Below are 9,504 nucleotides of genomic sequence, written 5' to 3' on the forward strand. Positions count from 1 at the left end.
GACTGTGTCATCAACCTAGCTCAAGAATACCATAGTCTCCAAAGAATCAAAATCATGGGCAACTCCAAGGGCAATGGAGAATTATATTATAGGCTTAAGTAGACTGCAGCTTAGTGTAGTATATAACCAAAGACTATTTGTGGTGTATTGCCAATGATGATTTGCATACAAGGGCTGGTGTAAAAGTATTCAGTCGACGTGGATGGATAGGTATAATTGGAAAAAGCAATAGTCTGATTACATGCTGATAGCAATGGTAACAAGTAGGCAATGACAGTCTTGTAGTGTTACCCACAGAATGTAAAAAAAGATTTAGAGGAAGGTTCCCAGGGCTTTGGTTGGATCCAATAAGGAAGATTTCTAGGAGTTCTTGGAAAAGAATTGCACAGGGTGAGGGATGACTGGTTTATGACTTGTACCTTTAGAGATGCTCTCTAGATCTCTGAGGTCATCCATGTATTAAAAGATTGTGTGCTTTTTGAATTGAATTGAATGCCATGGTGCTTCTTTCTAGATTAGGTAGTGCCTGAGGGCAGAATGACTGGGCTTTTCCCAATTGCTCCAAGTTTCCCTGCATATTAATCTGTAAAACAATCAACAAGCATTTATTGGACTCTATGGCATGTTAGGTGGCACAATGGATAGACCACTCCGATTGGAGTCAGGAAGACTCATCTCCCAGAGTTCAAATTTTACTTCAGACACTGTGTGACCCTGGGCAAGTCACTTATCCCTGCTTGCCTTAGTTTCTTCATCTGTAAAATAAGTTGAAGAAGAAAATGGCAAACCACTAGTATCTTTGCCAAAAAAGCCCCAAATGGGATCATGAAGAGTTGGACATGATTAAAGTGACTGAACATCATCATCACCACCACCACCACCACAACCACCACCATCATCATCATCATCATCATCATCATCATCATCAGTATATGTCAGGCTCTGTGGGAAGAGCTGGAGATAACAAAGGCAAAAGCAGGACAATCCTTATCATGAAGGAGGTTTTATTCTAATGGAGGTAACCCATATACATAGGTAAATGCAAAATGCATACAAAGGAGATACAAGGGAATCTGGGAGTGGAAGGTACTGCGGATTGGGATCTGGCAAGTGCTTTCTGGAGAAGGTGCTGAATATTGACTAAAACCAGGGGTTCCATGAGGCAGACATATACTGAAGAATGGAAGGGACCTTTAAGGTAATCTATTTCAACCCTCTCATTTCTCTCTAGATCTGAGAGATTTTCCCCAGTACAAGAAACATTTAACAGAAGGCACACCCAACAAAAACTGAATCGTCCTTATATTGTTGTCCATATCATTTATAATCCTGGGGAGAAATTCTTTAGCGACACTCCCTTCTATGTATGACTCAAGAAGAAAGGGAGTTCACCCATGTATGACATAATCCAAAACGGGGAAGGTTGGGCACTGTAGTTTTTTCCGACCCATTCTTCCCCTGCTCTTTGGGGCAGAGTCAGGCTCTGTCTTCTCCAGGGAAGATGTTTTAGTAGACATTGCCCTGGGCCAAAAAAGGGAATGGTTACAGAATGCCCCATGGGACAGATGGGCCGTCTAAGGGGCCACCCAGAAGCGTTAGCCAAGTCATGTCTTGATGTACCCTTCCTGCTTCTGACTCTTCCTGAGGGCACAGATTCCCTTGGAATCCTTTGGAAAGGAAAGGAATTTTCACAGGCTGTGCCGTACTGTACTTCTTGGAGCATTGGAGGCTTGGGACAGATTTTTACTTGGTTCATAAGCTGATCCAAATTCCTAACCACACAAAAATATGGTGTATATGTGTTTTTAAAGTTCTTCCCTCCACATTTCCCTCTGCCCTTTGTGTATCTAAATCTAAACTGTGTGGGAAAGGATTAGAAGTCAGGCTTCCACAGCAGAACAAGGAAATTCCAAGATCTTGTGGATAGTCCCTCAGCCAATCAGAAAGTGCCCCAAATATTCTTCAAACAACTAGTTCCTTAAGAAAGAGCCCTGGAGGCTAAACAGGTTGCAACTTGTCAGGGTAAAGGACTGGGCAACGATTTTTCTCCACTGTGCTTGCTTAATAAGCTTATTGAATATTAACTGACACACCCCGAGGTGTGTCACCCCCAGATAGCCGCCATTTTTGAACATGGGACACATGAACTGGGAGGGACTAACATGACAAGGAAGAACATGGGATGGGCGGTTCAGGAAGATAAAAGCTGGTTCCTGCTTCTGTACAGTGTGCGTCTCCCACAAGAGGGTGCACCCGCTTCTTGCAAGAACAGTAATAAACGATTCTTCTTCCACTCCGAACTTAGTTTTGTTACTAAGAGCAAGACTACACTCGGCATTGCAACTGGGAAAGCAATGGGCTGCAGCAGCTTGCCTGGGCTAACTTCCCAACCCTGCTGAGGGGGTCCAAGGGGCTCTATTTCTAACAGCTGGAAAACATAAAAGTGAGCATTTAAAATTAATACAGCCTCAGCACTGTGCCCAAGTAACATCTCTTCAAGATAGCCTGAGTGTTTCATGTCTTCCACCCTGCCTCCAGTAGGAACCAGGAAAGGTAGGAGATCTGTGGTCCCCCTCTCTGGCCAAGAGACTCCCCAGATGGCAAGATTTAAAGGCTACCAGAATTTTTGAAGAAGTCATCATTAAAAATGAGATAGGATTTACCATCCCACTTTGAGTGGATGGTACATTTATTTAAAACTTGCTATGTGTTAGACATTGTACTAAGTACTGTAGATACAAATGCAAAAGTAAGATAGTCCCCTCCCCCAAAGAGCTCATATTCTAATAGTGTGAGGTAACCTAGGGGAGAGGTGGCCAAGAAAGAGTATTTTGGTCCGGCCAAGTCACAATTGACTGGGGCCAAAAAAAGGAATGGTTACAGAATACCCCATGGGCCAGACGGGCCGTCTAAGGGGACACCCAGGAGCGTCAGCTCAGTCATGTCTTTCTAGGGGTTCTTGGAAAAGAATTGCACAGGGTGAGGAATGGCTGGTTTATGACCTGTACCTTTAGACATGCTCTCTAGATCTCTGAGGTCATCCATGCATTAAAAGATTGGGTGCTTTTTGAATTGAATTGAATACCATGGTCCTACTTTCTAGATTAGGTCGGAAAGTTAATTGACCCACCCTATCCAGGAACAGTGATAGTGTTGATTTGATTATTGCTCCCACGTAAAGAGGTAGAAGGAGGTAGGTGGAAAGTGAACCATGCCTTCTTTTTAATAGAGACTAAAAGTAACTAGGTAACGCAGTGGATAGAGCGCCAAGCCTGGAATCAGGAAGACCTGAATTCAAATGTGGCCCCAGACACTTACTAGCTGTGTGACCTTGAGCAAGTCACTTAACCCTCTTTGGCTCAGTTTCCTCACTTGTAAAATGATCCGGGAGAAGGAAATGGCAAACCACTCCAGTATCTTTGCCAGGAAAACCCCAAATGAGGTCACAAGGAGTCAGGCACAACTGAAAAAAGAAGTCAATGATAACAAAAGTATCTTACATTCTAAAGGACTGTGCTGATGAAAGAAGTCTTCACCTGGGAGATTTTTTTTTTTTTTAACATATAAGAGTGAAAATACAGTGTGACAGGATGCTAGGCTTGGAGTCAAGGGAAAAAGACCAAGGTGACTGTGTCCCTGACCCCCATTTCTGCCTAGTTCTCTGGCCGAGGCTCAGCTCTGAGACTTGTTACACTGTCTGAAACTGTGTTAAAACACCTGCAGTACTTGACTTCAAAGGGTTGTTGTAAGGGTCAAGTGAGACCCTTGTATGTAAAACTCTCTGCATTCTTTAAGATGTAAATGTTACTTATGATCATTCTTAGGTAAATCCAGGACCAACTAGGAGGTTCTGCCCTCAGAATCCTTCAAATATTTGAGGCAGTTGAAAAATGTTTTAAATTTGAGTGATTCTGGGGATTTCTGATGACATGGGATGGGGCCAGATATCCCAGGCAGCTCAGGTTTATAGGGACTACTTGAGGAGTGCCCCAGTTCAGAGCCGTACAGGGAGGCTGGCACATTCTTTGTCTCTGGAGATCAGAGGACCCATGTTGGGGTTTCCCAGGCACATTTTCTTCACATTGCCTGGAATATTTCTCCCTCCTCTCTTCCTTCCATTCTCACCAAAAGTCCTACCTTCTGTAGGAAACCTGTCCTGATCTTACTTAGTGTCAGTGCCTTCATTCCGTTGATTATCTCTAATTTATTCTGTGCTTATCCTGTTTGTACACAGTTGTTTGCATGTTCTTTCCCTCATTAGCCTGTGAGCTTCCGTGACGGTCTGCTCCACTCATAATAGGATCATAGGATATAGATCGGGAAGGGACTTTTGGAGTTACCTGGTTCAACCACCTCATTTTACAGATGAAAAACAGAGACCAAGAGAAGTTAGCTGACTTGTCCAAGGTCAGACAGGGAGTAAAGGATGGAGCCTGAATTTGAACTGAGGTGTTTGGACTGCTCTTTTCACTGCATTAATTCCGACTCAGTGCCTCCTTTGAGGGAGGCAGAATCTGATCAATACATCCAAGGAGATCTTTTTTTTTTTTAATCCAAATTGTTATTTGTGGCTTTTCATTGTCCATTCTTATTAACCACATAGAAACAGCAAGTGCTCACATCTCTCAGGAACGGGCTTCTGCATGGAAAATAAGCCTGAGCTTTTGTACTTTCCAAGAAACAACTTTGTGTGACTTCCTTGTGCCTCACGAAAAAAATGTTAAGGTAAACAAATGAAATTCCCTTAAAAATGAATTTTAATGAGGCAATGAAGTGTTCATGGTCAAAAATGCATTCCATTTTACTCAGGTCTTTTTTCTCCCCCCAATACCTAAGGGAAGGAGTGGGGCAGGGGTGCACATCTCCCAGGTGATGATGTGGGTAACATTTTTCACAAAGAAAGGGTTTTGATGTTGCTTTGGCGCCACCAAGTGGCCTAAGGAAGGATTGTTGCTCCCAAACCCCCAGATGCCATTTTCCCAATTAATAGCACAGGGCTGAGCGAAGTTGGAAATTTCTTATTTAGAAGTGGCTGCTGCTCTTTTCTGATATGATGCCCTCAGAGTCTCTGTAGGAGCTACTGTGTAACTTGTCTGGGCACTTAAAATACCTTTTTTTTTTCAAGCTGTTTACAAACCTTATGCATTATATGCTCAAAACAAAGTAGCCCTATATATAAAATGAGATGTGCCATCTCTTCTTCCATGTCTCTGCACAGGCTGTCCCCCATGCCTGGAATAAAATGAGCAGAACCAAGAGGACAATTTGTACGACAACGTCAGCATTGCGAAGACAAACAACTTGGAAAGACTTAAGATCACTGAGCCATGCAATGATCAACCATGATTTCAAGGACTGATAATGATCTATGATAACCATTTCCTGACAGAAGTGATGGATTCAAAATGCAAAATGAGATAGACATGTTTAGACACGGCCAATGTGGGAATCTGTTTTGCTTAACTGTGTGTATTTGTGACAAAGCTTTTAGTATTTTTTAATTTAAATTTAAAAAATTTTTAAATTTTAATTTAATTTTAAAATTTTAAATTTTTTAAAATCCTGGATTAGGGGTGGATAGAAAGAGAAAAAAAAATGCTTGTAATTGAAAAAAGAAAAAGGGACTGAACAGTTTATATAGAGGCAGCTAGATGGCACAATAAATATAGCTCTGAGCCTGGAGTCAGGAAGACCTGAGTTCAAATTCAGTTTCAGAGTCTTATTGTGTGATCTTAGGCAAGTCATGTAACTTCTGTCTGCCTCAGTTTCCTCAATTGTAAGATAGAGATAATAATAGAAGCTACCTATCAGGGTTCTTGTGAGGATTAAATGAGATAATATTTGTAAAGCATTTAGCACAGTGCCAGGTACAGATTCGGAGCTTAATAAATGCTTATTTCCTTCCTTCCTTTTCCTTCCTTCCTTCCTTCCTTCCTTCCTTCCTTCCTTCCTTCCTTCCTTCCTTCCTTCCTTCCTTCCTTTCTTCTTTCTTTCCTTCCTACTATACCCTTCATCTTGGGACCTAGATCACATCACACTTCCTTCAAAATGTTGACATTCAAGTTTCATCTGTAACTCACCCACTATGGGTAGAAGTGATGGAGGTGGGATGAGGACAGAAACGGTATAATAGGACAGTTCTGTAATCTCTTTAGGGGCAATTAGGTGGTGCAGTAGATAGAATGCTGAGCCTGGAGCCAGGAAGATGAGTTCAAATCTGGCCTCAAACACTTAGTGGCTGTGTGACCCTGGGCAAGTCACTAACCCCTGTTGCCTCAGTTTCCTCATCTCTAAAATGAGCTGGAGAAGGAAATGGAAAACCACTCCAGGATCTATGCCAAGAAAATCCCAAATGGGGTCATGAAAAGTTGGACATGACTGAAATGACTGGATATGTACTCAGTGATAGTGTGGTCACTTCCTCTCAAGGTTCTTATTATTTCTGCCTCACCAAACAATTTTATTGGACAGAATGGAGTCTAGAATATCTCACAAAGAAATAAAGAAATATGTCGTCTTTTCTCCAGATGGAAGTTCCCAATTCCTTCAGCTAGTGCTTTTATGGGGGCAGCTAGGTGGCACAATAGAGAAAGCACCGGGCCTGATTCCAGGCCTGAGTTTCTGAACTTCCTGACTCCAAATCTGGTCTCAGACACTTACTAGCTGTGTGACCCTGGGCAAGTCACTTAACCTTGCTTGTCTCAGTTCCTCATCTGTAAAATGAGCTGGAGAAGGAAATGGTAAACCACTCCAGTATCTTTGCCAAGAGAACCCCAAATGGGGTCACAAAGAGCTGGACATGACTGAATAACAACGTACTTTATCTAAATAAATATAGAGTTAGTGTGGTACAAAGGAAGGTGTGCGGACTTTTGGAGTTAGAAGACCTGGTTACAAATTCCGCCTCTGATAACACTGAGCTTCCCTCGGGCCTGTTACTCGAGTTTCCTAGGCCTCAGTGGCCCTGAGGTGTCGTCTAGCTAGATCCGTAATAATAAGCCTTCTTTGCTTTCTGCATGCATTCACAGGGGTGAATCTTACCTAGTCTCTTAAAGCAGAAGTTCCTTCCACAGGAAGCTAGTACCTGTTAAGCGTAAGGCAGGCTTGTAAATAAATTCACTCCGTCTGAGAGCCCACCGGCAATCCACCCAGCTGGGCTGTGGGTTGATCTTTTCCACCAACCTGGAGAACAACGCTCTCGGTACATGTTAATTAACATTAAAGATCTATTTCTGGTACCTTGGGGAAAGTTGTATCCCTCTAGAGGATCCAGATATTAAAACGCAGCTCTATCTCTCTGGGAGTTTTGCTTCTCAAATCCAGCTTTTAAAAAAGATTGAATGGCATTTTTTCGTGTTTAATTTTATACATCATATCTATGTCTTTCTAGGGATTAAGGGATTTTTAAAAATGGCTCATTCGAACCAAGTATCTTAATTTTCTATTATGAATTGTGGTACCATGTGCTTTGTTAGGATTGGTGCCCAAAACATGATTCTAGCTAAAGCCAGCTCTAGGAAAAATGGTGAAGTAGGTAAAATTCTGGGTTCCCAGCCTCATGATTCTCCATCCTTTTTTCCTCTCAGTGATGTAGCATACTTTCTCTCTTGGATACTAAGAATCCTTCTGTTCTACATTTTGCAAAATCTTGAAAGAAAGGATAGACAACTCATTTACTCTAAGGGATAAATGATTGATAACAGTTTAGGGGGTGTAACCCATGCTGGACATGTTTGTATTTTAATTTGTTTTTGTTCTTCAGTCATTTAAGTCATGTCTGACTCTTCGTGACCCCATTTGAATATCTACTGAAGTAGTTTGCCACTTCCTTCTCCAGCTCATTTCACAGATGAGGAAACTGATGCAAACAGGGTTAAGTGACTTGCCCAGGGTCACCCAGCTAGTAAGTGTCTGAGGTTGGATTTGAACTCAGGAAGATGAGTCTTCCTGATCCCAAGTCTAGCACTCAATCCACTGTGCTACCTAGCTGACCCCATATGTATGCCTATCTACATAAATAATACATATATACCCAGATGTATATCTACATCTCTACCTATACTTACACACCTATACATGCACATATACCTATATACATATAAGCACATACACACATGTATGTTGCTCTTCAGTTATGTCTGACTCTTTGTGACCCTGTTTGGGATTTTCATGGCAGAGATACTGGAGTGGTTTGCCATTTCACTGTCCAGCTCATTTTATAGATGAAGAAACTGAGGCAAACAGAGTTAAGTGACTTGCCCAGGATCACACATCTAATAAGTGTCTGAGGTCAGATTTGAACTCAGGAAGATGAGTCTTCTTGACTCCAGGCCTGGCACTCTATCTACAGGCCTGTATAAAATCTTAAACTAAAGGAATGAAGTCCTAACAGATTTGGAGTGTATTTTAACTAGAGAGGGAAATATTTTTCAGGTAGTGGGTTTTACTAGTTATTCTCTGCAGTGCATAGGAATCCAGTCCAGATGAAATACATTATCCCACACAGAGATAGCTTTAACAAACTTTCCTGCTACTCCCAAGAGGAGGAGGAAAGCAGCTGCTAGCAGGACAGCCATGGCATGTGGCCTGTAAGACTTAAGTGGTCTGAACAGAGGGGTTGGAGGTGGGGTGGGCTAGCCACACTCTAGCTGAAGGCTCTGAGGTCCTCAAGGCTTGACCTTATATAGCATTTTAGATAAAGAGACAATATGATACCAGTGTGAGACTGCCTTCCCAGTTCTCTGTAGGACCAGTAAAATGAAGGTATTTTCTAAATTACCTTATAAGGAGGTTGGAATGCAGAGCAGGGAAGTAAGAATGAAGAAGAGGGAAGCAGGAAAGTTAACTCTAACGATACCAGTCAAACTATCTTTTACTGGCCCACTCTTTGAAACAGCACTAGTCCATCAACAGTTATCTAGCGGCTAGGTGGTGCCATGGTGCATAGAGTGCTGGGTCTGGAGTCAGGAAGACTCATCTTCTTGGGTTCAAATGTGGCCTCAGACACTTACTAGCTGTGTGACCTTGAGCAAGTCACTGACCCCTGTTTGCCTCAGTTTCCTCCTCTGTTAAATGAACTGGAGAAGGAAATGGCAAACCAGTCCAGCATCTTTGCCAAGAAAACCCCAAATGGGGTCCTGAAGAGTCAGATTGACTGAAAAAATCAATTGTTACGGATAGCCTTGATTCTAGTTATATTTTAAAGTATTTTTATCCCCAACCCCTTCGTTTCCTTGTGGTGGTTGACATCATATTTTACCTCGTGTGGTTACTTCAGTGATGGGTAGACAGAGTTAATTTACTACAATATTTGAAGAGTTCTGAGATATTACTAGTGTGGGTAGTCACTCTACTGGAGCAGATTTCAACCTTCTCATCCTTTGTAATTCTTGTTCCTATTCTTCTGTAGCTTCTCCACAGAGAATTTGCCCATGCTAGAGGGGTGAACATGTTGGAAGTCTCATTCTATGATGATGATGATGATCTGTAGTAATAGCTAGTGAT

General features: G+C 42.1%; 1 long non-coding RNA gene across 1 annotated transcript; it reads left to right on the plus strand.

Moving 5' to 3' along the window:
• The first annotated feature begins 2,246 nt into the window (after positions 1–2,246).
• On the plus strand, positions 2,247–5,478 carry LOC114049381. The gene is made up of 3 exons (XR_003569867.1): positions 2,247–2,443; positions 4,604–4,725; positions 5,219–5,478. It is a non-coding gene; the product is annotated as an uncharacterized LOC114049381 (long non-coding RNA).
• The last annotated feature ends 4,026 nt before the right edge of the window (positions 5,479–9,504 follow it).

This window comes from Vombatus ursinus, unplaced genomic scaffold (assembly GCF_900497805.2).
Source record: "Vombatus ursinus unplaced genomic scaffold, bare-nosed wombat genome assembly UNPS02014798.1, whole genome shotgun sequence".
Taxonomy (NCBI): domain Eukaryota; kingdom Metazoa; phylum Chordata; class Mammalia; order Diprotodontia; family Vombatidae; genus Vombatus; species Vombatus ursinus.